The sequence below is a fragment of the Bufo bufo genome, chromosome 4, assembly GCF_905171765.1.
Source record: "Bufo bufo chromosome 4, aBufBuf1.1, whole genome shotgun sequence".
In the NCBI taxonomy this organism is placed as follows: domain Eukaryota; kingdom Metazoa; phylum Chordata; class Amphibia; order Anura; family Bufonidae; genus Bufo; species Bufo bufo.
Genome location: NC_053392.1, coordinates 414,249,185 through 414,274,541, shown reverse-complemented (window position 1 = coordinate 414,274,541; position 25,357 = coordinate 414,249,185). Strand labels below are relative to the sequence as shown.

Below are 25,357 nucleotides of genomic sequence, written 5' to 3'. Positions count from 1 at the left end.
CACTCTGCTGTTACAAGTGTAGGGAGAGGTTGCAGCTGCGACGTTAGGGCGAGATTAGGCAGTGATTAACTCCTCCAAAAGACTTCATTCAGTGATCGATCTACAGCTGTGGATCATTGAACTGCTGCTATTCAATTGCTCACTGTTTTTAGGCTGCCCTGAGCGTTTTTCAGTCACTTTTTTTCTGGGGTGATCAGCGGCCATTTTGTGTCTTGTGGTGCGCCAGCACAAGCTGCCACCAAGTCCATTTAACCATCAATAGTGTGGTTATTTTTTTGCTATATCCTACATCAGGGGCAAGCTGCCACCAAGTAAATTTAACCATCAATAGTGTGGTTATTTTTTGGCTATATCCTACATCAGGGGCAAGCTGCCACCAAGTCCATTTAACCATCAATATTGTGGTTATTTAAATCTATCCCTAAAAGGGTATATTAGATTCAAGGTGCTGATAGGGTCATTCTCAATAACTTCACACACACGCTACTGTGCAGATCCAAGTCTAATTCTGTCCGTAAACGTATACCTGTCACCCAGCGCCTAAATAATAGGCCTCAAATTTATATTCAGCTAAATCTTTGGCTATTGCTGTAGCTGGTGAAGTTATATTGTGTCCGTCAAAGCACAGTTTTTGTTCTGGTTTGAAATACAATTCCCAACCTAGCAATTTCCTAAATTAGTGGTTTCTGCTGTATCAGGCCTACTTTAAATCTATCCCTAAAAAGGTATATTAGATTCAAGGTGCTGATAGGGTCATTCTCAATAACTTCACACACACGCTACTGTGCATATCCAAGTCTAATTCTGTCCGTAAACGTAAACCTGTCACCCAGCACCTAAATAATAGGCCTCAAATTTATATTCAGTTAAATCTCTGGCTATTGCTGTAGCTAGAGAAGTTATATTGTGTCCGTCAAAGCACAGTTTTTGTTCTGGTTTGAAATACAATTCCCAACCTAGCAATTTCCTAAATTAGTGGTTTCTGCTGTATCAGGCCTACTTTAAATCTATCCCTAAAAGGGTATATTAGATTCAAGGTGCTGATAGGGTCATTCTCAATAACATCACACACACGCTACTGTGCATATCCAAGTCTAATTCTGTCTGTAAACGTATACCTGTCACCCAGTGCATAAATAATAGGCCTCAAATTTATATTCAGCTAAATCTGTCAATACTGCTGTGCCTGTATTAGTGTAATACGGTACCTAAATAGATAGCCAGATAGTGTTAGGTGTCTGTAAAAAAAAAGGCCTGAATTTGAATTCAATACATTGGGCCAAATAATATTTTTCTTATTGTGGTGAATGAGGAAAACATCTAGTAAGGGACGCGGACATGGTCGTGGTGGTGTTAGTGGACCCTCTGGTGCTGGGAGAGGACGTGGCCATTCTGCCACAGCCACACATCCTAGTGAACCAACTACCTCGGGTCCCAGAAGCCAGCAGAATTTACAGCGATATTTGGTGGGGCCCAATGCCATTCTAAGGATGGTAAGGCCTGAGCAGGTACAGGCATTAGTCAATTGGGTGGCCGACAGTGGATCCAGCACGTTCACATTATCTCCCACCCAGTCTTCTGCAGAAAGCGCACAGATGGCACATGAAAACCAAGCCCATCAGTCTGTCACATCACCCCCATGCATATCAGGGAAACTGTCTGAGCCTCAAGTTATGCAGCAGTCTCTTATGCTGTTTGAAGACTCTGCTGGCAGGGTTTCCCAAGGGCATCCACCTAGCCCTTCCCCAGGGGTGGAAGAGATAGAATGCACTAACGCACAACCACTTATGTTTCCTGATGATGAGGACATGGGAATACCACCTCGGCACGTCTCTGATGATGACGAAACACAGGTGCCAACTGCTGCGTCTTTCTGCAGTGTGCAGACTGAACAGGAGGTCAGGGATCAAGACTGGGTGGAAGACGATGCCGGGGACGATGAGGTCCTAGACCCCACATGGAATGAAGGTCGTGCCACTGACTTTCACAGTTTGGAGGAAGAGGCAGTGGTGAGACTGAGCCAACAGCGTAGCAAAAGAGGGAGCAGTGGGCAAAAGCAGAACACCCGCCGCCAAGAGACTCCGCCTGCTACTGACCGCCGCCATCTAGGACCGAGCACCCCAAAGGCAGCTTCAAGGAGTTCCCTGGCATGGCACTTCTTCAAACAATGTGCTGACGACAAGACCCGAGTGGTTTGCACGCTGTGCCATCAGAGCCTGAAGCGAGGCATTAACGTTCTGAACCTTAGCACAACCTGCATGACCAGGCACCTGCATGCAAAGCATGAACTGCAGTGGAGTAAACGCCTTAAAAACAAGGAAGTCACTCAGGCTCCCCCTGCTACCTCTTCTGCTGCTGCCGCCTCGGCCTCTTCTGCTGCTGCCGCCTCGGCCTCTTCCGCTGCCTCTGGAGGAATGTTGGCACCTGCCGCCCAGCAAACATGGGATGTACCACCAACACCACCACCTGCGTCACCAAGCATCTCAACCATGTCCCACGGCAGCGTTCAGCTCTCCATCTCACAAACATTTGAGAGAAAGCGTAAATTCCCACCTAGACACCCTCGATCCCTGGCCCTGAATGCCAGCATTTCTAAACTACTGGCCTATGAAATGCTGTCATTTAGGCTGGTGGACACAGACAGCTTGAAACAGCCCATGTCGCTTGCTGTCCCACAGTATGTTGTTCCCAGCCGCCACTACTTCTCCAAGAGAGCCGTGCCTTCCCTGCACAACCAAGTATCCGATAAAATTAAGTGTGCAATGCGCAACGCCATCTGTGGCAAGGTCCACCTAACCACAGATAAGTGGACCAGTAAGCACGGCCAGGGACGCTATATCTCCCTAACTGCACACTGGGTAAATGTAGTGGCGGCTGGGCCCCAGGCGGAGAGCTGTTTGGCGCACGTCCTTTCCGCCGCCAAGGATCGCAGGGCAACATTCTTTGCCTACTGTCTCCTCCTACTCAGCTTCCTCTTCCTCTTCTTCCACCTGCTCATCCAGTCAGCCACACACCTTCACCACCAACTTCAGCACAGCCCGGGGTAAACGTCAGCAGGCCATTCTGAAACTCATATGTTTGGGGGACAGGCCCCACACCGCACAGGAGTTGTGGGGGGTATAGAACAACAGACCGACAAGTGGTTGCTGCCGGTGAGCCTCAAGCCCGGCCTGGTGGTGTGCGATAATGGGCGAAATCTCGTTGCAGCTCTGGGACTAGCCGGTTTGATGCACATCCCTTGCCTGGCGCATGTGCTGAATTTGGTGGTGCAAACCCCCTCGCAGTGTGGGTGATCCCTAAAATACCACCCCCCCTCCCCAATAGACGGCAGCGCTAGTATCTCTGCTTCCTCTTGTTTTCATTCACAACTACCCCGACATGTCAGAGCTGCTGCATAAAGTGCGGGCCTGCTGTTCGCGCGTTCCAGCGTTCACATCCTGCCGCTGCTCGCCTGGCACATCCCTTGCCTGGCGCATGTGCTGAATTTGATGGTGCAGAAATTCATTCACAACCACCTCGACATTTCAGAGCTGCTGCATAAAGTGTGGGCCGTTTGTGCGCGCCTCAAGCGTTCTCATCCTGCCGCCGCTCGGCTGTCTGCTCTACAGCGTAACTTCGGCCTTCCCGCTCACCGCCTCATATGCGACGTGCCCACCAGGTGGAACTCCACCTTGCACATGCTGGAGAGACTGTGCGAGCAGCAGCAGGCCATAGTGGAGTTTCAGTTGCAGCACGCACGGGTCAGTCGCACTGCGGAACAGCACCACTTCACCACCAATGACTGGGCCTCCATGCGAGACCTGTGTGCCCTGTTGCGCTGTTTCGAGTACTCCACCAACATGGCCAGTGGCGATGACGCCATTATCAGCGTTACAATACCACTTCTATGTCTCCTTGAGAAAACACTTAGGGCGATGATGGAGGAGGAGGAGGAAGAGGGGTCATTTTTAGCACTTTCAGGCCAGTCTCTTCGAAGTGACGCAGAGGCCAGGTACAAATGTGGCCAGACAGGGCCCACTACTGGAGGACGAGGAGGACGAGGATGAGGAGGAGGTGGAGGAGGATGAGGATGAAGCATGTTCACAGCGGGGTGGCACCCAACGCAGCTCGGGCCCATCACTGGTGCGTGGCTGGGGGGAAACGCAGGACGATGACGATACGCCTCCCACAGAGGACAGCTTGTCCTTACCTCTGGGCAGCCTGGCACACATGAGTGACTACATGCTGCAGTGCCTGCGCAACGACAGCAGAGTTGCCCACATTTTAACGTGTGCGGACTACTGGGTTGCCACCCTGCTGGATCCATGGCACAAAGACAATGTGCCCACCTTACTTCCTACACTGGAGCGTGATAGGAAGATGCACGAGTACAAGCGCACGTTGGTAGACGCGCTACTGAGAGCATTCCCAAATGTCACAGGGGAACAAGTGGAAGCCCAAGGCGAAGGCAGAGGAGGAGCAAGAGGTCGCCAACGCAGCTGTGTCACGCCCAGCTCCTCTGAGGGCAGGGTTAGCATGGCAGAGATGTGGAAAAGTTTTGTCACCACGCCACAGCTAACTGCACCACCACCTGATACGGAACGTGTTAGCAGGAGGCAACATTTCACTAACATGGTGGAACAGTACGTGTGCACACCCCTCCACATACTGACTGATGGTTCGGCCCCATTCAACTTCTGGGTCTCCAAATTGTCCACGTGGCCAGAGCTAGCCTTTTATGCCTTGGAGGTGCTGGCCTGCCCGGCGGCCAGCGTTTTGTCTGAACGTGTATTCAGCACGGCAGGGGGCGTCTACAGCCAATGTGAACAAGCTGACGTTCATAAAAATGAACCAGGCATGGATCCCACAGGACCTGTCCATCCCTTGTGCAGATTAGACATTAACTACCTCCCCTTAACCATATATTATTGTACTCCAGGGCACTTCCTCATTCAATCCTATTTTTATTTTAATTTTACCATTATATTGCGGGGCAACCCAAAGTTGAATGAACCTCTCCTCTGTCTGGGTGCCGGGGCCTAAAAATATCTGACAGTGGCCTGTTCCAGTGGTGGGTGACATGAAGCCTGATTCTCTGCTATGACATGAAGACTGATTCTCTGCTGAGTCGCTGACATGAAGCCAGATTCTATGTTATGGGACCTCTCTCCTCTGTCTGGGTGCCGGGGCCTAAATTATATGACAATGGACTGTTCCAATGTTGGGTGACGTGAAGCATGATTCTCTGCTATGACATGAAGACTGATTCTCTGCTGACATGAAGCCTGAATCTCTGTTATGGGACCTCTCTCCTCTGCCTGGGTGCCGGGGCCTAAATATCTGACAATGGACTGTTCCAGTGGTGGGTGACGTGAAGCCTGATTCTCTGCTATGACATGAAGACTGATTCTCTGCTGACATGAAGCCAGATTCTCTGCTATGGGACCTCTCTCCTCTGCCTGGGTGCCTGGGCCTAAATATCTGACAATGGACTGTTCCAGTGGTGGGTGACGTGAAGCATGATTCTCTGCTATGACATGAAGACTGATTCTCTGCTGACATGAAGCCAGATTCTCTGCTATGGGACCTCTCTCCTCTGCCTGGGTGCCTGGGCCTAAATATCTGACAATGGACTGTTCCAGTGGTGGGTGACGTGAAGCCTGATTCTCTGCTATGACATGAAGACTGATTCTTTGCTGACATAAAGCCAGATTCTCTGCTATGGGACCTCTCTCCTCTGCCTGGGTGCCTGGGCCTAAATATCTGACAATGGACTGTTCCAGTGGTGGGTGACGTGAAGCATGATTCTCTGCTGACATGAAGCCAGATTCTCTGCTATGGGACCTCTCTCCAATTGATATTGGTTAATTTTTTTTATTTTTTATTTTTATTTTAATTCATTCCCCTATCCACATTTGTTTGCAGGGGATTTAACTACATTTTGCTGCCTTTTGCAGCCCTCTAGCCCTTTCCTGGGCTGTTTTACAGCCTTTTTAGTGCCGAAAAGTTCGGGTCCCCATTGACTTCAATGGGGTTTGGGACGAAGTTCGGGTCGGGTTCGGATCCTGAACCCGAACATTTCCGGAAAGTTCGGCCGAACTTCTCGAACCCGAACATCCAGGTGTTCGCTCAACTCTAATCGCCACCTGTCCTGACCGTACCTCCAGGCCTTGTAAGTCCCCTTGGTGCTTGCACTGAGCACTCTGACCCCCTGGTCAGCTGCCACTGACTTGGGGACTACTCTGGAGTGGCACCTGGCAGCTACCCTATGGCCCAACCTATCCCCACCATCAGGGGCTCTAGTGAATACCAGGTAGCTGCTTAGTTACGACCCTCCGGAGTATACCCAGTCAGTGGTGCAGTGGGTCCACACCCGCTGCATAACACCAGGCTACTACTCACCTCCTCATAAAAACAAATCAGGTTAGTCTGACAACTTCTGTCCTTGATAAACCCATGCTGGTTATCACTTATAATATTATTTATAGTCACATACTCCCTTATATAAGTCCCTTAAGATTCCTTCAAACATTTTTACCACAACAGAAGTTAAACTAACTGGTCTATAATTACCTGTGGAGGACCTTGATCCTTATTTGAATATGGGCACCACGTGTGCCTTGCGCTAATCACTTGGCACTGTACTAGTCCCTAGAGAATTTTTAAAAATTATAAACAGGGGCACAGCAATGACTGAACAGAGCTCTTTAAGCACTATTGGGTGTAATCCATCTGGACCCGGAGTTTTGTTCAAATTTACCCTTATTTAACTTCTCTTGGACCATATCTACAGTTAGCCAATTGAGTATATCACTGGATGTACTAACAACCCCGATGCCACAGATATCAGCTCCTTTCTCTTCTTTTGTATATAACATATGGATCGACCGATATTGATTATTTAGGGCCGATACAGATACTGATAATCTGTGAACTTTCAGGCCGATAGCCGATCATTTTTACCAATATTCTGTGAATTAAAAAAATTCCTACACAAATCTGCTGAAAATGAATATGTTTATTGTTAACGTGTAGTTTTTTTTTGTAAATCTATCTTTTTTATTTATAATTAATATTTTGGTGTGTGTTTTTTTTTTTTTTTTACTATTAGCCCCCTTAAGGACTAGAACCCTTGTCCTATTCACCCTGATAGAGCTCTATCAGGGTGAATAGGACCTCACACTGTCCCTGCTGCTCTGTGCTTTGTGCACACAGCAGCAAGGGAGCTATGGCAGCCAGGGCTTCAATAGTGTCCTGGCTGCCATGGTAACCGATCGGAGCCCCAGGCTTACACTGCTGGGACTCCGATCGGAACTTCCACTGAGGAGGAGGGGAGAGGGGACCCTGTGGCCACTGCCACCAATTATTAATACTGGGGGGCTTTGGAGGGGGGGCGCACTGCGCCACCAATGTCTTTAATACTGGGGTTGGGGGGGTGCACTGCACCACCAATGATTCATACTGGGATTGGGGGCGCACTGCCTCACCAATGTTTTAATACTGGGGTTTGGGGGGGCGCACTGCGGTACCAATGAAGATAAATCTCATTAATTCATATACAGGAGACGGGAGCTGGCTGCAGAATCACATAGCCTGCTCCCGACCTCTATGAGTGGTACCTGCAATCTGCGGTTATTAACCCTTCAGGTGCCGCACCTAAAGGGTTAACTGCCGCAGATCGCAGCTACTTGTCATAGAGGTCAGGAGTCGGCTATGTGATTCTGCAGCCAGCTGCCGCCTCCTGTATATGAACTATTGAGAGTTATCTGCAGTGGCCATAGCCCCGCCCCTCTTGTCCCCTTTCATTGGTGGTAGCAGCAGCAGCACAGGGGGAGGGAGACACTGCTTCCTTCTCCCCTGTGCTGCTGAGGTAACACTGACAGCGCTGAAAGCAGCGCGATCCTTGTTCCCAATACGTTATCGGTATATCGGCAAAATAGATGCCGATACCGATAACGTTCAAAATCCTGAATATCGGCCGATAATATCGGTAAAACCGATAATTGGTCGATCCATAATACAGAGCTAAAAACCTATTTAGAAACTCTGCCTTTTCCTTATCTTCATTGACTACCCCCCTTTACCATTATTTAGGGCACCTACCTGCTCAGACCTAGTTTTTTTTAGCATTTATATATTTTAAAAATTTGGGGGATATTTATTTTTTTTTGCTTTCTTTTGCTACCTGCTGTTCGTTTTGTATCTTTGCTAATTTTATCTCCTTTTTGCAGATTTTATTAAGCCCTTTGTAATCTTCAAACGCTACAGCTGACCCCTCAGATTTGTATTTTTTAAATGCCCTCATTTTGTCTTTTATTGCTCTTTTTACAGTAGCTGTAAGCCATGGGGGGGGGGGGGGGGGGTTAATTTTAGCCATTTATACTTGTTACCTAAAGGAATACATTTTTTAGTACAATTACTCAATGTGGATTTGAAGCTCTCCCATTTATCCTCTGTATTATTATGTGACAGTAGCTGCTCCCAGTTTATGCCCTGAAATGCTGCCCTCGACCCAGGGAAATTAGCCTTTTTGAAATTCAGTGTCTTTGCTCTGCCTGACAGAGTTTGCTTCTTATAGTTTAGGGGGAATATAATTATATTGTGGTCACGATTACCTAGTGTTTCCAGAACAGTAACATTACCAACAAGCTCTGCATCATTAGAAATTACCAGATCCAACAGAGCATCGCCCCTAGTGGGAGCTTCTACAAACTGGTTCATAAAGTGGTCCTGCAGCAAGTTGAGAAATTTTCTCCCCTTTGTAGTTGAGGCAGTCAATGTCTGGAAAGTTAAAATCTCCCATTATGACTACTGTACCAGCTAGTGCTGCCCGCTCTATTTGGTTATAAATTTGTGTTTCAATCTCGTCTGTGATGTTAGGGGGTCTATAGATTACACCAAGTATTATTTTTTTCAGTGTTTAAATCCATTTGAACTTCCACCCATAAGGTTTCCACATCCTCACGCACAATTGCCGCTCACACGCCACCACCTTTTCTATTGACCCGGTCTTTCCTAAATAGTGTAAAACCCTCAATATTAACAGCCCAGTCATGCGAAGAGTCCAACCATATCTCAGCCACACCAACGACATCTTTGTGTTCTTCTAGTACCCTAGCCTCCAGCTCCCCCATTTTGCTAGCTATACTTCTGGCATTTGTGAAAATACATTTTAAATTACTATTACCTGTAAAGTGATTACCCGGGATTTTTTGGTTACCGTGGTAAATTTTTGTATGTAACAGGTTCTTGTTACCAGCAGTTTTATTTTTTATAAATGTATAGTTTTGCCTAGTCTTCTCCCTATTTTCTTTGCTAACCCCAGCCCCCATTAAATCCAGACTGTCCCCTTCTATAACCCACTCTCTATCTACACTATCTACCCCCTTATTAGTATGATACCTCCCCCCCAGATCCTAGTTTACAAGCTCCTCCAGCTGTCTAACCATTTTTTTCCCCATTGCAGTTGCACCCTCCCCATTGAGGTGCAGCCCGTCCCTACTATAGAGCCTGTAACCGACCGCGAAGTCGGCCCAGTTCTCCATGAACCCAAACCCTTCCTTCCTGCACCAGCTTCTGAGCCACTTTTTTAATTCCCAAAGCTCCCGTTGTCTCTCTAGTGATGCTCATGGCACTGGTAGTATTTCTGAAAACACTACCTTGAAGGTCCTGGACTTGAGCTTCTCACCTAGCTCCCTAAAATCATTTTTAAGGACCTTCCATCTCCCACTGACTTTGTCATTGGTGCCAATGTGTACCATGACCGCTGGGTCTTCCCCAACCCCACCCAGCAATCTGTCAATCTGATTCCGCAATATGCCGAACCTGAGGACCCGGCAGACAACACATTGTTCGGCAGTCACGGTCTCGGCGACAGATGACCCTGTCTGTCCGCCTAATTATAATAATAATGCCCCTGAAGTTCTTTGACCTTTTGTTACAAATCATAGGTAAATTCTGAAATTCTGTTACTGATGGATATGCCTCTCTTATGATGTCCCAATGTTTATTTATGATATTTCTGAATTTTTTAATCCATGGGTGGTATTTTACCACCAATGGGATACGTGTTTTTTGGGGGGACTAAAGATTGGATTGATGTAGAGATATCTTTTAGTTTATCTTGTTCTATTTCCAACAATGATTGTGGGTATCCTCTCGCACCGAATTTATTTGTCATCTCATTGATTCTAATTTCTTTATTCGCAGCATCCGAGACAATCCTGTCTACACGTCGGTACTGGAAATAAGGTAGGGATTTTTTTTGTCGCGAATGGATGATTACTGATAAAGAGCAAAAGACTATTATGGTCAGTGTCCTTGACATATAGGTCAGTTTGTAAAGAGCAATTATCATTTTTGATGACCAAAGTGTCAAGGAAACTGATTCTCATGTTGTCCCAGTGTATTGTAAATTGGAGTTCCTGCCACACCGAATTTAGGTAGGTGGAGAAGTCCAATAAGGATTGAATGCCGCCACGCCATATGTAAAAGACATTGTCGATGAAACGTTGGGACAGTATGCAATGTTTTTTATATAGTTCATGGTTATAGATATACATGTGTTCGAACCATGCCATGTAGCTATTTGCGTATGGCGGTGTAGCATTCGAACCCATCGCGGTTCCCCGCAGTTGTTGGTAGAAATTATCTTGGAACAAAAAAATAATTTTCTCTCAAGATAATCTCCAAGAGTTAAAAAAAAACTATTTTCCTTGGGGTAAGTAAATAGAAGACTCAAGAATCCATTCCACAGCTGTAAGGCCTTTCTCATGTTGAATTGATGTGTAATCAAAGGTTACTAATAAGTCTTCCTTGTTTATGGTGAGGTTTTTTAATTTCCCTCAGAAAATGGCCATTGTCTAATAAAAAAGAAGGCATCTCCTTGGTTAAGGGTGTCAAGGACCTTTTCTAGGAGAATGGCTGGTTGGGACAAAATGGAGTTGGTGGACGCAACTATAGGGCGTCCTGGGGGCTGTGTTAAAGACTTGTGAAATTTAGGCAAGGTATAAAAAACTGGAGTAATGGAATGTTGATTAACTAAATAAGTACATAATTTATCATCCATGGTAATATCCAAAAGTTTGCATTTTATATCATAGACAGGATCATGTCCTAGGGGTACCTTAGGTATTCCTATCAGCTAACTGTCCTAGGATTTCTGAGATGTAATAATCTTTGTCCATAAGGACAAGGGCACCCCCTTTGTCAGCAGGTTAAAAAATAAGAGAATCATCATCCAATATAGTCTGTAAAGCATCACGTTCTGTTGATAGGTTATCAGATAGAAACAGTTTACCATATTTGCAATCCTGTAACAAATGTGCCATATCCCTTTGAACGAGTGATATGAAGGTCTCCACATGGTGGTGTGTTTTAAAGGGTTGAAATCTGCTTTTAAGTTTCAAATTAAAACATTGTAATGTCAGTTGAGCAGTATCTACTGCCACCATTTGTGGAGACATTACCTCATCCGTTACAAAATGAGCCTTGAGACGTATATTACGAAAAAAAACGCTGACAGTCCATTTCTAAGTCAAAGGTATCTAAATGTCCAGTAGGGCTAAAAGATAGTCCTTTCTGCAATACCTGTAATTGATTTTTAGAAGAAATATTGAAAACCAAATTATCTTCTATTCCTGGGACCGCGGTATCTGTGGAGCGTTCACGTCTCCTATGATGTCTTCCCGCCCTTCTTGTGTTAATTTTATTTGTCATGGTTTATGGTTTTCTCCCTAAAAAAGGGGATGGGTGACATGGAGTAGAAGTATAATCGCTCCCAGAGCTGGAAGATTGGGAACCCATTTGGCGTGTAGGACATCTGGAGACTGGAGTAGCGGTACCCAATGAGTCTTGCCATTTGTAGATTTTTTTTATTCTGATAATCCTCAGCGTCTCTTGTGAAGTTATTGCGTTTAGTGACTTCAATGTCCTTCCTAAGGTCAGAGCAAGTTTTATCAATCTTGGTTTTAAGAGCAATAAGGCCTTCAGCTGACAGTGTGTCACAGAGTTGTTGTTCAATTGATGCAATGTTTGCCTTAGTCTCAGTGATGGTGTTGGCTAATTTTTCGATAGTAAGGACCATTAAATCACGTGAGCATTTATCCAGAATAATGGTGGTAGTAACTGGTGCTGGTGGTAACTCAGGAAACGATTTCACATGCCCTATCCTCACTGTAAGCAAATGGATTCATTGGAATTGATTGTTAAATTAGGTGCTCGTCACTGTAGAGCCAGATCAATACGATAAGTAGATCAGCCGGCACTCAGTAGTTTAGTGAGCGATGCACGTGTCCAGGGTCGGCGTCCCATACATATCCATGCAAAGAAGACCGACACTCGCTGATATCAATGCGATAACTTTTCTTATATTGTTGTCTAGAGTTGAGCTACCCGAACTGTAAAGTTTAGGTTTTTCGGCACAAGGACCAGAACCCGAACATTTACGTAAAAGTTTGGGTCCGGGTTCGGTGTTCGCCGCTTTCTTGGCGCTTTTTGAAAGGCTGCACAGCAGCCGATCAACAGGCGTCATACTACTTGCCCCAAAATGCCATCACAGCCATGCCTACTATTGGCATGGCTATGATTGGCCAACTGCGGCATGTGACCCAGCCTCTATTTAAGCTGGAGTCACGTAGCGCCGCCCGTCACTCTGCTCGGATTAGTGTAGGGAGAGGCTGCAGCTGCTGTGAGGCAGAGATCAGGAATAGGGATGAGCGAACCCGAACTGTATAGTTCGGGTTCGTACCGAATTTTGGGGTGTCCGTGACACGGACCCGAACCCGAACATTTTCGTAAAAGTCTGGGTTCGGGTTCAGTGTTCGGCACTTTCTTGGCGCTTTTTGAAAGGCTGCAAAGCAGCCAATCAACAAGCGTCATACTACTTGCCCCAAGAGGCCATCACAGCCATGCCTACTATTGGCATGGCTGTGATTGGCCAGTGCAGCATGTGACCCAGCCTCTATATAAGCTTGGGTCACGTAGCGCTGCACGTCACTTTGCTGTTACAAGTGTAGGGAGAGGTTGCAGCTGCAACGTTAGGGCGAGATTAGGCAGTGATTAACTCCTCCAAAAGACTTCATTCAGTGATCGATCTACAGCTGTGGATCAATGAACTGCTGCTATTCAATTGCTCACTGTTTTTAGGCTGCCCAGAGCGTTTTTCATTCACTTTTTTTCTGGGTTGATCGGTGGCCATTTTGTGTCTTGTGGTGCGCCAGCACAAGCTGCCACCAAGTACATTTAACCATCAATAGTGTGTTTATTTTTTGGCTATATCCTACATCAGGGTCAAACTGTCACCAAGTGCATTTAACCATCAATAGTGTGGTTATTTTTTGGACATATACTACATCAGGGGCAAGCTGAGCCTGTTACCAAGTGCATTTAACCATCAATAGTGTGGTTGTTTTTTGGCTATATCCTACATATGGGGCAAGCTGTCACACCAAGTGCATTTAACCATCAATAGTGTGGTTATTTTTTGGCTATATCCTACATATGGGGCTTGGCTGTGCTTGCTTTTTTATTGAGGGGTGAAATACAATTGCCAAAATAGCAGTACCCCAAATCTGGTGTTTCAGCTGTGGCCAGCCAATTGTAATACTGTCTGCTGTCTGGCAAAGGATATATTTTTGTTCAGGGTTGAAATACAATTCCCAATTTTGCAATTCTCTAAATTAGTGGTTTCTGCTGTATCAGGCCTACTTTAAATCTATCCCTAAAAGGGTATATAAGATTCAAGGCGCAGATAGGGTTATTCTCAATAACTTCACACACACGCTACAGTGCAATTCCAAGTCTAATTCTGTGTGTAAACATATACCTGTCACCCAGCGCCTAAAAAATAGGCCTCAAATTTATATTCATCCAAATCTGTCATTATTGCTTTAGCTGGTCAAGTTATTTAGTGTCCGTCAAAGCACAGTTTTTGTTCTGGGTTGAAATACAATTCCCAATTTTGCAATTCTCTAAATTAGTGGTTTCTGCTGTATCAGGTCTACTTTAAATCTATCCCTAAAAGGGTATATAAGATTCAAGTTGCAGATTGGGTTATTCTCAATAACGTCACACACACGCTACTGTGCAATTCCAAGTCTAATTCTGTGTGTAAACGTATACCTGTCACCCAGCGCCTAAAAAATAGGCCTCAAATTTATATTAATCCAAATCTGTCATTATTGCTTTAGCTCTGTGCTTCTCAAATAGTGGGGCGCGCCCCCCGGGGGGGCGCCAGGCTCCGTAAAGGGGGGCTCGTTCAGGGTCGGCCTTTGGGGTGTGCGGGCTGTGCGGCCGCACAGGGCGCCATAGCAACAGGGGCGCCGGGCGGCCAACAGCTCGCAGTGTAATATGCGGCAGGGAGATGAGCGCTACCATTGTGGAAGCGCTCATCTCCCGTCTGATCAGAGGCCGGCGCAGGCGCTGGACGCGATGTACGGAGCGGGGGCCGGGGGAGGGACTGGGAGGAGGAGCTGGGGGCCGGCAATAGCGGTGGGGCGGTGCGGTCACTGTACTATAGCCCCGCCCCACCGCTCCCTCCAGTATACTAATATAAAATGTATTAATGAATTAAAAGTTATTAAACATGCCCCCCTCACTCCTAATAGTACCGTATATCCGAATTTCTTCTGTATAATGCCGGCAGGCAGGCCGGCGCGTCCCTCAGTGATGTCACGTGCCTGCGCCGCCTGCTTTATGAATGAAGCAGGCGGCGCATGACAAGTGACGTCACTGAGAGACGCGCCGGCCACCCGGCCCGCCTGCCGGCATTATACAGAAGAAATTCGGATATACGGTACTATTAGGAGTGAGGGGGGCATGTTTAATAACTTTAAACGGCGGCGGCGGGCACACGGAATCTGTGGATGGCACAGTTAAGGGGTGGGGGTCTGTGGATGGCACTGTTATGGGCTGGGGGGGCACTGTGGATGGCACTGTTATGGGGTGGGGGGTCTGTGGATGGCACATATATAGCAGTGCCAGCCACAGATCCCCCTGTAACAGTGCCAGCCACAGATCCCCCCCATAAGTGTCCGTCATCCACAGATCCCACCATAAGTGTCCGTCATCCACAGATCCCCCCATAAGTGTCCGTCATCCACAGATCCCCCCATAAGTGTGTGTCCGATACACATTTCTTTCTTTTTTTATTCTCTTATACGTTAATAAGGATACAGTGTTATGCAGAGGTGTACTTATAACAATTTTATAGACAAATGATACTATTTACAGTCGTGCGGGGGGCGCAAAATGTTTTCTTCTTCCTAGGGGGGGCATGACAGAAAATAATTGAGAAGCACTGACCTAACCACAGATACGTTGACCAGTAAGCACGGCCAGGGACGCTATATCTCCCTAACTGCACACTGCGTAAATGTAGTGGCGTCTGGGCCCCAGGCAGAGAGCTGTTTGCCGCACGTCCTTCCGCCGCCAAGGATCACATGGCATCATTCTTTGCCTCCTGTTGCCTCCTCTTCCTACTCGGCTTCCTCCTCCTCCTCTACCACCTCCTCATCCGGTCAGCGTCAGACCTTCACCACCAACTTCAGCACAGCCAGGGGTAAACGTCAGCAGGCCGTTCTGAAACTGATGTGTTTGGGGGACAGGCCCCACACCCAGGGGCGTAGCTAAAGGATCATGGGCCCTGGTACAAGAGTTCAGATTGGGCCCCCCTTTCCTCAGTGCTTTGTGGCCAGGGGCAGGGAAACACATTGCCTTTGTGCTGCCTGAGGCAAAAACTGAAATGGCACCCCCCTATGCCAAATTCCTAATCTACCCCCTTCCCTCCAGCCAGAGGTATAACTTGAACAGCATGCACTTTCTATAATACCGGTGTATTCCTATGCAGCACAATTGTCTTTGGGCTCCCTCGGGCTCCTGGGCCCAGTAGCAACTGCTACCTCTGCACCCCCTATAGCTACGCCCCTGCCCACACCGCGTAGGAGTTGTGGCGGGGTATAGAACAACAGAACGACGAGTGGTTGCTGCCAGTGAGCCTCAAGCCCGGCCTGGTGGTGTGCGATAATGGGCGAAATCTCGTTGAAGCTCTGGGACTAGCCGGTTTGACGCACATCCCTTGCCTGCCGCATGTGCTGAATTTGATGGTGCAGAAATTCATTCACAACCACCTCGACATTTCAGAGCTGCTGCATAAAGTGTGGGCCGTTTGTGCGCGCCTCAAGCGTTCTCATCCTGCCGCCGCTCGGCTGTCTGCTCTACAGCGTAACTTTGGCCTTCCCGCTCACCGCCTCATATGCGACATGCCCACCAGGTGGAACTCCACCTTGTTCATGCTGGAGAGACTGTGCGAGCAGCAGCAGGCCATAGTAGAGTTTCAGCTGCAGCACGCACGGGTGAGTCGTACTGCGGAACAGCACCACTTCACCACCAATGACTGGGCCTCCATGCGAGACCTGTGTGCCCTGTTGCGCTGTTTCGAGTACTCCACCAACATGGCCAGTGGCGATGACGCCGTTATCAGCGTTACAATACCACTTCAATGTCTCCTTGAGAAAACACTTAGGGATGATGGAAGAGGATGTGGCCCAGGATGAGGAGGAGGAAGAGGAGTCATCTCTAACACTTTCAGGCCAGTCTTTTAGAAGTGGCTCAAAAAGAGGATTTTTGCAACAGCAGAGGCCAGGTAGAAATTTGGCCAGCCAGGGCCCACTACTGGAGGAGGAGGATGATGAGGGGGAGGAGGATGGGGATGAAGCATGTTCACAGTGGGGTGGCCTCCAACGCAGCTCGGGCCCATCACTGGTGCGTGGCTGGAGGGATACGGGGGACGCAGACGATACGCCTCCCACAGAGGACAGCTTGTCCTTACCTCTTGGCAGCCTGGCACACATGAGCGACTACATGCTGCAGTGCCTGCGCAACGACAGCAGAGTTGCCCACATTTTAACGTGTGCTGACTACTGGGTGGCCACCCTGCTGGATCCCAGTTACAAAAACAATGTGCCGTCCTTAATTCCCTCACTGGAGCGTGATCGGAAGATGCGCGACTACAGGCACTTCGCTGGTAGACGCGCTTCTGAGAGCATTCCCGACTGACGCAAGTGGAAGCACAAGGCGAAGGCAGGGGAGGAGGAAGAGGTCGCCAACGCAGCTGTGTCAGCACCAGCACCTCAGAAGGCAGGGTTAGCATGGCCGACATGTGTGAAAAGCTTTGTTACCTCGCCGCAACAACCGGCCCCAACTGCTGATATGGAGCGTGTTAGCAGGAGGCAGCATTTGAACAACATGGTGGAACAGTACCTGTGCACTCGACTACACGTACTGACTGATGGTTCTGCCCCATTCAACTTCTGGGTCTCCAAATTGTCTACATGGCCAGAGCCTGCCCTGTATGCCTTGGAGGTGCTGGCCTGCCCTGCAGCCAGTGTACTCTCTGAATGTGTATTTAGCACGGCAGGAGGCGTCATTACAGACAGACGCAGCCGCCTGTCCACAGCCAACGTGGACAAGCTCACGTTCATTAAAATGAACCAGGCATGGATTCCACAAGACTTGTCTGTACCTTGTGCAGAATAGACAGTTCTAACAACCTCAACCATCCATCCTTATATTTATATTGGGACATATAAAAAAAATTAAAAAAAAGTATAAGTGCACTTACTCAAGTGCACTTATACCTTTTTTTTTTATGTCCCAATATTTTGGGGGATACCCCTATGTAAAAATGCAAAATAACACACATCTGTGTTGGCTACCTATTCCTCCTTCGCTGCCACTTCCACCTAGACCGCCACGTAAGCCTACGTGGCCACATCCACCCATTCACCACCTCCTCAACCTCTTCCTCCTACATTATTCCTAATTTTTATTTTTTTAAGGTCTTTTATGTTTTTTTTAACATAGTAACATAGTACATAAGGCCGAAAAAAGACATTTGTCCATCCAGTTCAGCTGTTATCCTGCAACTTGATCCAGAGGAAGGCAAAAAGAAACCCTGTGAGGTAGAAGCCAATTTTCCCCACTTTAGGGGAATAAAAAATTCTTTCCCGACTCCAATCAGGCAATCAGAAAAACTCCCTGGATCAACAACCCCTCTCTAGTAGCTATAGCCCTGTAATATTATTACGCTCCAGAAATACATCCAGGCCCCTCTTGAATTCCTTTATTGTACTCACCATCACAACCTCCTCAGGCAGAGAGTTCCATAGTCTCACTGTTCTTACCGTAAAGAATCCTTTTCTATGTTTGTGTACAAACCTTCTTTCCTCCAGACACAGAGGATGTCCTGGGGATAAATAGATGAAGGAATAGATCTTTGTACTGACCCCTGATATATTTATACATATTAATTAGATCTCCCCTCAGTCGTCTTTTTTCTAAAGTGAATAACCCTAATTTTGATAATCTTTCAGGGTACTGTAGTTGCCCCATTCCACTTATTACTTTAGTTGCCCTCCTCTGGACCATCTCCAGCTCTGCTATGTCTGCCTTGTTTACAGGAGCCCAGAACTGTACACAGTACTCCATGTGTGGTCAGCTTAGTTTGCTGTTTATTAAAATTCCTAGATCCTTTTCCATGTCAGTGTTACCGAGTGTTTTACCATTTAGTATGTACGGGTGACTTGCATTATTCCTTCCCATGTGCATAACTTTACATTTGTCAGTGTTAAACCTCATCTGCCACTTATCTGCCCAAGCCTCCAATCTATCCAGATCCCTCTGTAGTAGTATACTGTCCTCTTCAGTGTAAATTACTTTACACAGTTTAGTGTCATCTGCGAAAATTTATACTTTACTATGCAAGCCTTCTACAAGATCATTAATATATTGAAGAGAATAGGGCCCAATACTGACCCCTGAGTTACCCCACTAGTGACAATGACCCAATCTGAGTGTGTACTGTTAACCACCCTCTGTTTTCTATCATTGAGCCAGTTACTTACCCACATACAGACGTTTTCTCCCAGTCCGAGCATTCTCATTTTATATACTAACCTTTTATGTGGTACAGTGTCAAATGCTTTGGAGAAGTCCAGATATACGACATCCATTGATTCGCCGCTGTCAAGTCTAGAACTTACCTCCTCATAGAAACGGATTAAATTAGTTTGGCATGACCGATCCCTCACAAAGCCATGCTGATATGGCGTTATTTGCTTATTTCCATTGAGATGCTCTAAGATAGCATCTCTCAGAAAACCTTCAAACAGTTTACCCACAACAGATGTTAAACTTACCGGCCTATAGTTTCCAGGCTCTGTTTTTGGACCCTTTTTGAATATTGGCACCACATTTGCCATGCGCCAATCCTGTGGGACATTCCCTGTCAGTATAGAGTCCGCAAATATCAGAAATAAGGGTCTGGCTATGACATTACTTAATTCCCTTAGGATACGGGGGTGTATGCTATTCGGTCCTGGCGATTTGTCTATTTTAAGTCGCTGATGTACTTTTTAATTCATTTCCCTATCCACATTTGTTTGCAGAGCATTTGCCATGCTCTTAAGTACATTTTGCTGCCTTTTGCAGCCCTCTAGCTCTTTCCATGACATTTTTACAGCCATTTTAGTGCTCAAAAGTTCGGGTCCCCATTGACTTCACGAACCTGCCGAACCCGAACATCCAGGTGTCCGCTCAACTCTATTGTTGTCACATGGAGGAACTAGTACAGGTGACGCGTTTTGACTCTATACGAGTCTTTGTCAAACCAGTGAATGTGAGTACAAAATAGTACATTTAAATAGACAGCCTGTTACTACGTCAGTGGAAGTGACGTTGCACTAAATTTGCCAGCATTCTGGATGAATGCTCACATGATTTAATGGTCCTTACTATCGAACATTTAGCCAACGCCATCACTGAGACTAAGGCAAACATTGCATCAATTGAACAACAACTCTCTGACACACTGTCAGCTGAGGACCTTATTGCTCTTAAAACCAAGATTGACAAAACTTGCTCTGACCTCAGGAAGGACATTAAAGTCACTAAACGCAATAGGTTCATAAGAGACGCTGAGGATTATCAGAATAAAAAAATCTACAAATGGCAAGACTCCTTGGGTACCACTACTCCAATCTCCAGACGCCCTACAGGCCGAATGGGTTCCCAATCTTCCAGCTCTGGGAGCGATTATACTTCTACTCCATGTCACCCATCCCTTTTTTGGGGGAGAAAAACACAACAAATAAAAAGAACACAAGAAGGGCGGGACGACATCATAGGAGACGTGAACACCCATGGATAACGCGGTCCCAGGTATAGAAGATAATTTGGTTTTCAATATTTCTTCTAAAAATCTCAGTCCTGTTCATATATAGGTATTGCAGAAAGGACTATATTTTAGCCCTACAGGGCATTTAGATACCTTTAGCTTAGAAATGGACTGTCAGCGTTTTTTTCCACGTAATATACAGTACAGACCAAAAGTTTGGACACACCTTCTCATTCAAAGTGTTTTCTTTATTTTCCTTACTATGAAAATTGTAGATTCACACAGAAGGCTTTCAAACTATGAATTAACACATGTGGAATTATATACATAACAAACAAGTGTGAAACAACTGAAAATATGTCATATTCTAGGTTCTTCAAAGTAGCCACCTTTTGCTTTGAATACTGCTTTGCACAGTCTTGACATTCTCTTGATGAGCTTCAAGAGGTAGTCACCTGAAATGGTTTTCACTTCACAGGTGTGCCCTGTCAGGTTTAATAAGTGGGATTTCTTGCCTTATAAATGGGGTTGGGGCCATCAGTTGCGTTGAGGAGAAGTCAGGTGGATACACAGCTGATAGTCCTACTGAATAGACTGTTAGAATTTGTATTATGGCAAGAAAAAAGCAGCTAAGTAAAGAAAAACGAGTGGCCATCATTACTTTAAGAAATGAAGATCAGTCAGTCAGCCAAAAAATTGGGAAAACTTTGAAAGTGAGGGCTATTTGGCCATGAAGGAGAGTGAAGGGGTGCTGCGCCAGATGACCTGGCCTCCACAGTCACCGGACCTGAACCCAATCGAGATGGTTTGGGGTGAGCTGGACCGCAGAGTGAAGGCAAAAGGGCCAACAAGTGCTAAGCATCTCTGGGAACTCCTTCAAGACTGTTGGAAGACCATTTCAGGTGACTACCTCTTGAAGCTCATCAAGAGAATGCCAAAAGTGTGCAAAGCAGTAATCAAAGCAAAAGGTTGCTACTTTGAAGAACCTAGAATATGACATTTTCAGTTGTTTCACACTTGTTTGTTATGTATATAATTCCACATGTTTTAATTCATAATTTTGATGCCTTCATAGTCATGAAAATAAAGAAAACTCTTTGAATGAGAAGGTGTGTCCAAACTTTTGGTCTGTACTGTACGTCTCAAGGCTCATTTTGTAACGGGTGAGGTAATGTCTCCACAAATGGTGTCAGTAGATACTGCTCAATTGACATTACAATGTTTTAATTTGAAACTTAAAAGAAGATTTCAACCCCCTAAAACACACCACCATGTGGAGACCTTCATATCACTCGTTCAAAGGGATATGGCACATTTGTTACAGGATTGTCTGATAACCTATCATCAACAGAACGTGATGTTTTACAGACTATATTGGATGATGATTCTCTTATTTTTAAACCCGCTGACAAAGGGGGTGCCCTTGTCCTTATGGACAAAGATTATTACATCTCAGAAATCCTAGGACAGTTAACTGATAGGAATACTTATGTACCCCTAGGACATGATCCTGTCTATGATATAAAATGCTAACTTTTGGATATTACCATGGAATTTAGGGATAGGTGCATAGTGGATGATAAATTATCTACTTATTTAGTTTATCAACATCCCATTCAAATTCACAAGTCTTTAACACAACCCCCCAGGACGCCCCATAGTTGCGTCCACCAACTCCATTTTGTCCTAACCAGCCATTCTCCTAGAAAAGGTCCTGACACCCTTAACCAAGGAGATGCCTTCTTTTTTATTAGACACTGGCCATTTTCTGAGGGAAATTAAAAACCTCACCATAAACAAGGAAGACTTATTAGTAACCTTTGATTACACATCAATTCAACATGAGAAAGGCCTTACAGCTGTGGAATGGATTCTTGAGTCTTCTATTTACTTACCCCAAGAAAAAGGTTTTTTTTTTTTAATCTTGAGAAAAAACTGTGGGGAACCGCAATGGGTTTGAATGCCGCACTGTCATACTCAAATAGTTACATAGCGTGGTTCGAACACATGTACATCTATAACCATGAACTATATAAAAAACATTGCATACTGTGGCGACATTTTAACAATGTCTTTTGCGTATGGCGTGGCGGCATTGAATCCTTATTGGACTTCTCCACCTACCTAAATTCGGTGTGGCAGGAACTCCAATTTACAATACACTGGGACAACATGAGAATCAGTTTCCTTGACACTTGGGTCATCAAAAATGATAATTGCTCTTTACAAACTGACCTATATGTCAAGGACACTGACCGTAATAGTCTTTTGCACTTTACCAGTAATCATCCACCTGCGACAAGAAAATCCCTACATTATTCCTAGTACCGACGTGTAGACAGGATTGTCTCGGATGCTGCGAATAAAGAAATGCGAATCAATGAGGGAACAAATAAATTCCGGGCGAGAGGATACCCACAATCATTGTTGGAAATAGAAAAAGATAAACTAAAAGATATCTCTACATCAATCCAATCTTTATCCCCAAAAAAACACGTATCCCATTGGTGGTAAAATACCACCCATGGATTAATAAATTCTGAAATATCATCAATAAACATTGGGACATCATAAGAGAGGCATATCCATCAGTAACAGAATTTAAGAATTTACCTATGATTTGTCACAAAAGGTCCAAGAACATTAGGGACATTATTATCAGGGCAGATATAGGTAGCAATAAGACCGCTTTGCGACAAATGACACTTGCTACACCTAAAAGGGGAGAATTTCCGTGCCTACAATGTATCCACTGCTCAAGTGTCATCAAAGGGGCAAATTTTATACATCCACATTCTGGAGAGAAATTTTCCATTAAAGTTTTTTTCTCCTGTGACAGCAGCTTTATAGTCTATATTTTGAAATGTCCATGTGGATTGTTGTATGTTGGGGAGTCATCGACCAGAATGAAAGACTGTAACCCATACCCTTTCATTTTGATCTCTGTTGCCATAACATTTCCAAATTATAGAGCAGGTACAACCTCCTTGTAGGAGAGGAGATGGAGTTCAATTCTTAAAAGTGAGGCCTTCTGGATCCATAGGTTATGAACCTTTGAACCAGGAGGCCTAAACCGTGAATATGAACTAAATGCCTTTTAATAGGATCTAATCTGTATGCCTTTGTTTCCCTTACAGAAAACTTTATATGAAATGATATCACCCCTACAGGTTCTCTTTTCCTTTTCAATATATATCAACAATACTAATTATTGAATATCTTTGTATATAATTTATTGAGATATCTTTTATTTATTGCCTTTAATATATATTTTTTTAATATTTCTTTTTTTTTTGCTATTCACATTATTTTTATTACATTGATGTTCCTCCCCTTGTGTATTTCCACCTATATTCTTGTGTAAGCTCTCAATCTATTTGTTTGTATGTTCCCCTGGTTACGGAATGTCACTTCCGCTGACGTCGTAACAGGCAGTCTATTTAAATGTACTATTTTGTACTCACATTCACTGGTTTGACAAAGACTCGTACTTGTTCCTCCATGTGACAACAATATAAGAAAAGTTATCGCATTGATATCAGTGAGTGCCGGTCTTCTTTGCTGGATATGTATGGGACACCGACCCTGGACACGTGCACCGCTCACTAAACTACGGAGTGCCGGCTGATCTACTTATTGTAAGACTATGAAACCAATAGATGGCGCTGTTCATCTTGTTGGGGCGCTAGTAAGTGGGGCACACTGCTCAACAGAGTCCACACACCGTGTACCTCTCAGCCTATAATAGCCTGCGCTAACACTGAGGTGTATATCGGATTGCTGCTATCATTCACACATTTTCTAGCTCTTTATCTGCTGTAATAAAAGCTTGCTAGGGTGTATCTGAGGACTATTGCCCTGCTTGTAATGACATATGAACAGCACCATCTATTGGTTTCATAGTCTTATGGCAAGACTATTAGTCTTGTCATCAGACTATGAAATCAATAGATGGCAATGTTCATGAGTAGTGTAGATCGCAAATTTTCCATGCAAATGGGTTTTCAGCTGAAAAACAAGGCAGATTCTGCTCATTCCTATATGCCCATGTTTATGCAAATATGTTTTTACATGACAAAACTGTAAAGAAAGGTTATTGAAAATTATGTTAGGACAATCAGAAAACTTTTTGTCACCCTAATGATATTGATCTAGGTGCGCAGGTCCACCCAAGCCATAGAAACATAGAAACATAGAATGTGTCGGCAGATAAGAACCATTTGGCCCATCTAGTCTGCCCAATATATCTAAATACTATGGATAGCCCCTGGCCCTATCTTATATGAAGGATAGCCATATGCCTATCCCATGCACGCTTAAACCCCTTCACTGTATTTGCAGCTACCACTTCTGCAGGAAGGCTATTCCATGCATCCACTACTCTCTCAGTAAAGTAATACTTCCTTATATTACTTTTAAACCTTTGCCCCTCTAATTTAAAACTGTGTCCTCTTGTGGTAGTTTTTCTTCTTTTAAATATGCTCTCCTCCTTTACCGAGTTGATTCCCTTTATGTATTTAAAAGTTTCTATCATATCCCCTCTGTCTCTTCTTTCTTCCAAGCTATACATGTTAAGGTCCTTTAACCTTTCCTGGTAAGTTTTATCCTGCAATCCATGTACTAGTTTAGTAGCTCTTCTCTGAACTCTCTCTAGAGTATCTATATCCTTCTGGAGATATGGCCTCCAGTACTGCGCACAATACTCCAAGTGAGGTCTCACCAGTGTTCTGTACAGCGGCATAAGCACTTCACTCTTTCTACTGCTTATACCTCTCCCTATACATCCAAGCATTCTGCTGGCATTTCGTGCTGCCCTATTACATTGTCTTCCCACCTTTAAGTCTTCTGAAATAATTACTCCTAAATCCCTTTCCTCAGATACTGAGGTCAGGACTGTGTCAAATATTCTATATTCTGCCCTTGGGTTTTTACGCCCTAGGTGCATTATCTTGCACTTATCCACATTAAATTTCAGTTGCCAGAGTTCTGACCATTCTTCTAGTTTTCCTAAATCCTTTTCCATTTGGCGTTTCCCTCCAGGAACATCAACCTTGTTACATATCTTTGTGTCATCAGCAAAAAGACACACCTTCCCATCGAGGCCTTTTGCAATATCACTTATGAAGATATTAAACAAAATTGGTCCCAGTACAGATCCCTGTGGAACCCCACTGGTAACATGACCTTGTTTTGAATGTTCTCCAT

General features: G+C 45.2%; 1 protein-coding gene across 1 annotated transcript in view; it reads right to left on the bottom strand.

The window, feature by feature from the left end:
- The window catches only part of KMO (kynurenine 3-monooxygenase), a 1,955,166-nt gene that overhangs the window by 26,677 nt on the left and 1,903,132 nt on the right, over positions 1 to 25,357 (bottom strand). The gene's annotated exons all lie outside the window — the stretch shown is intronic.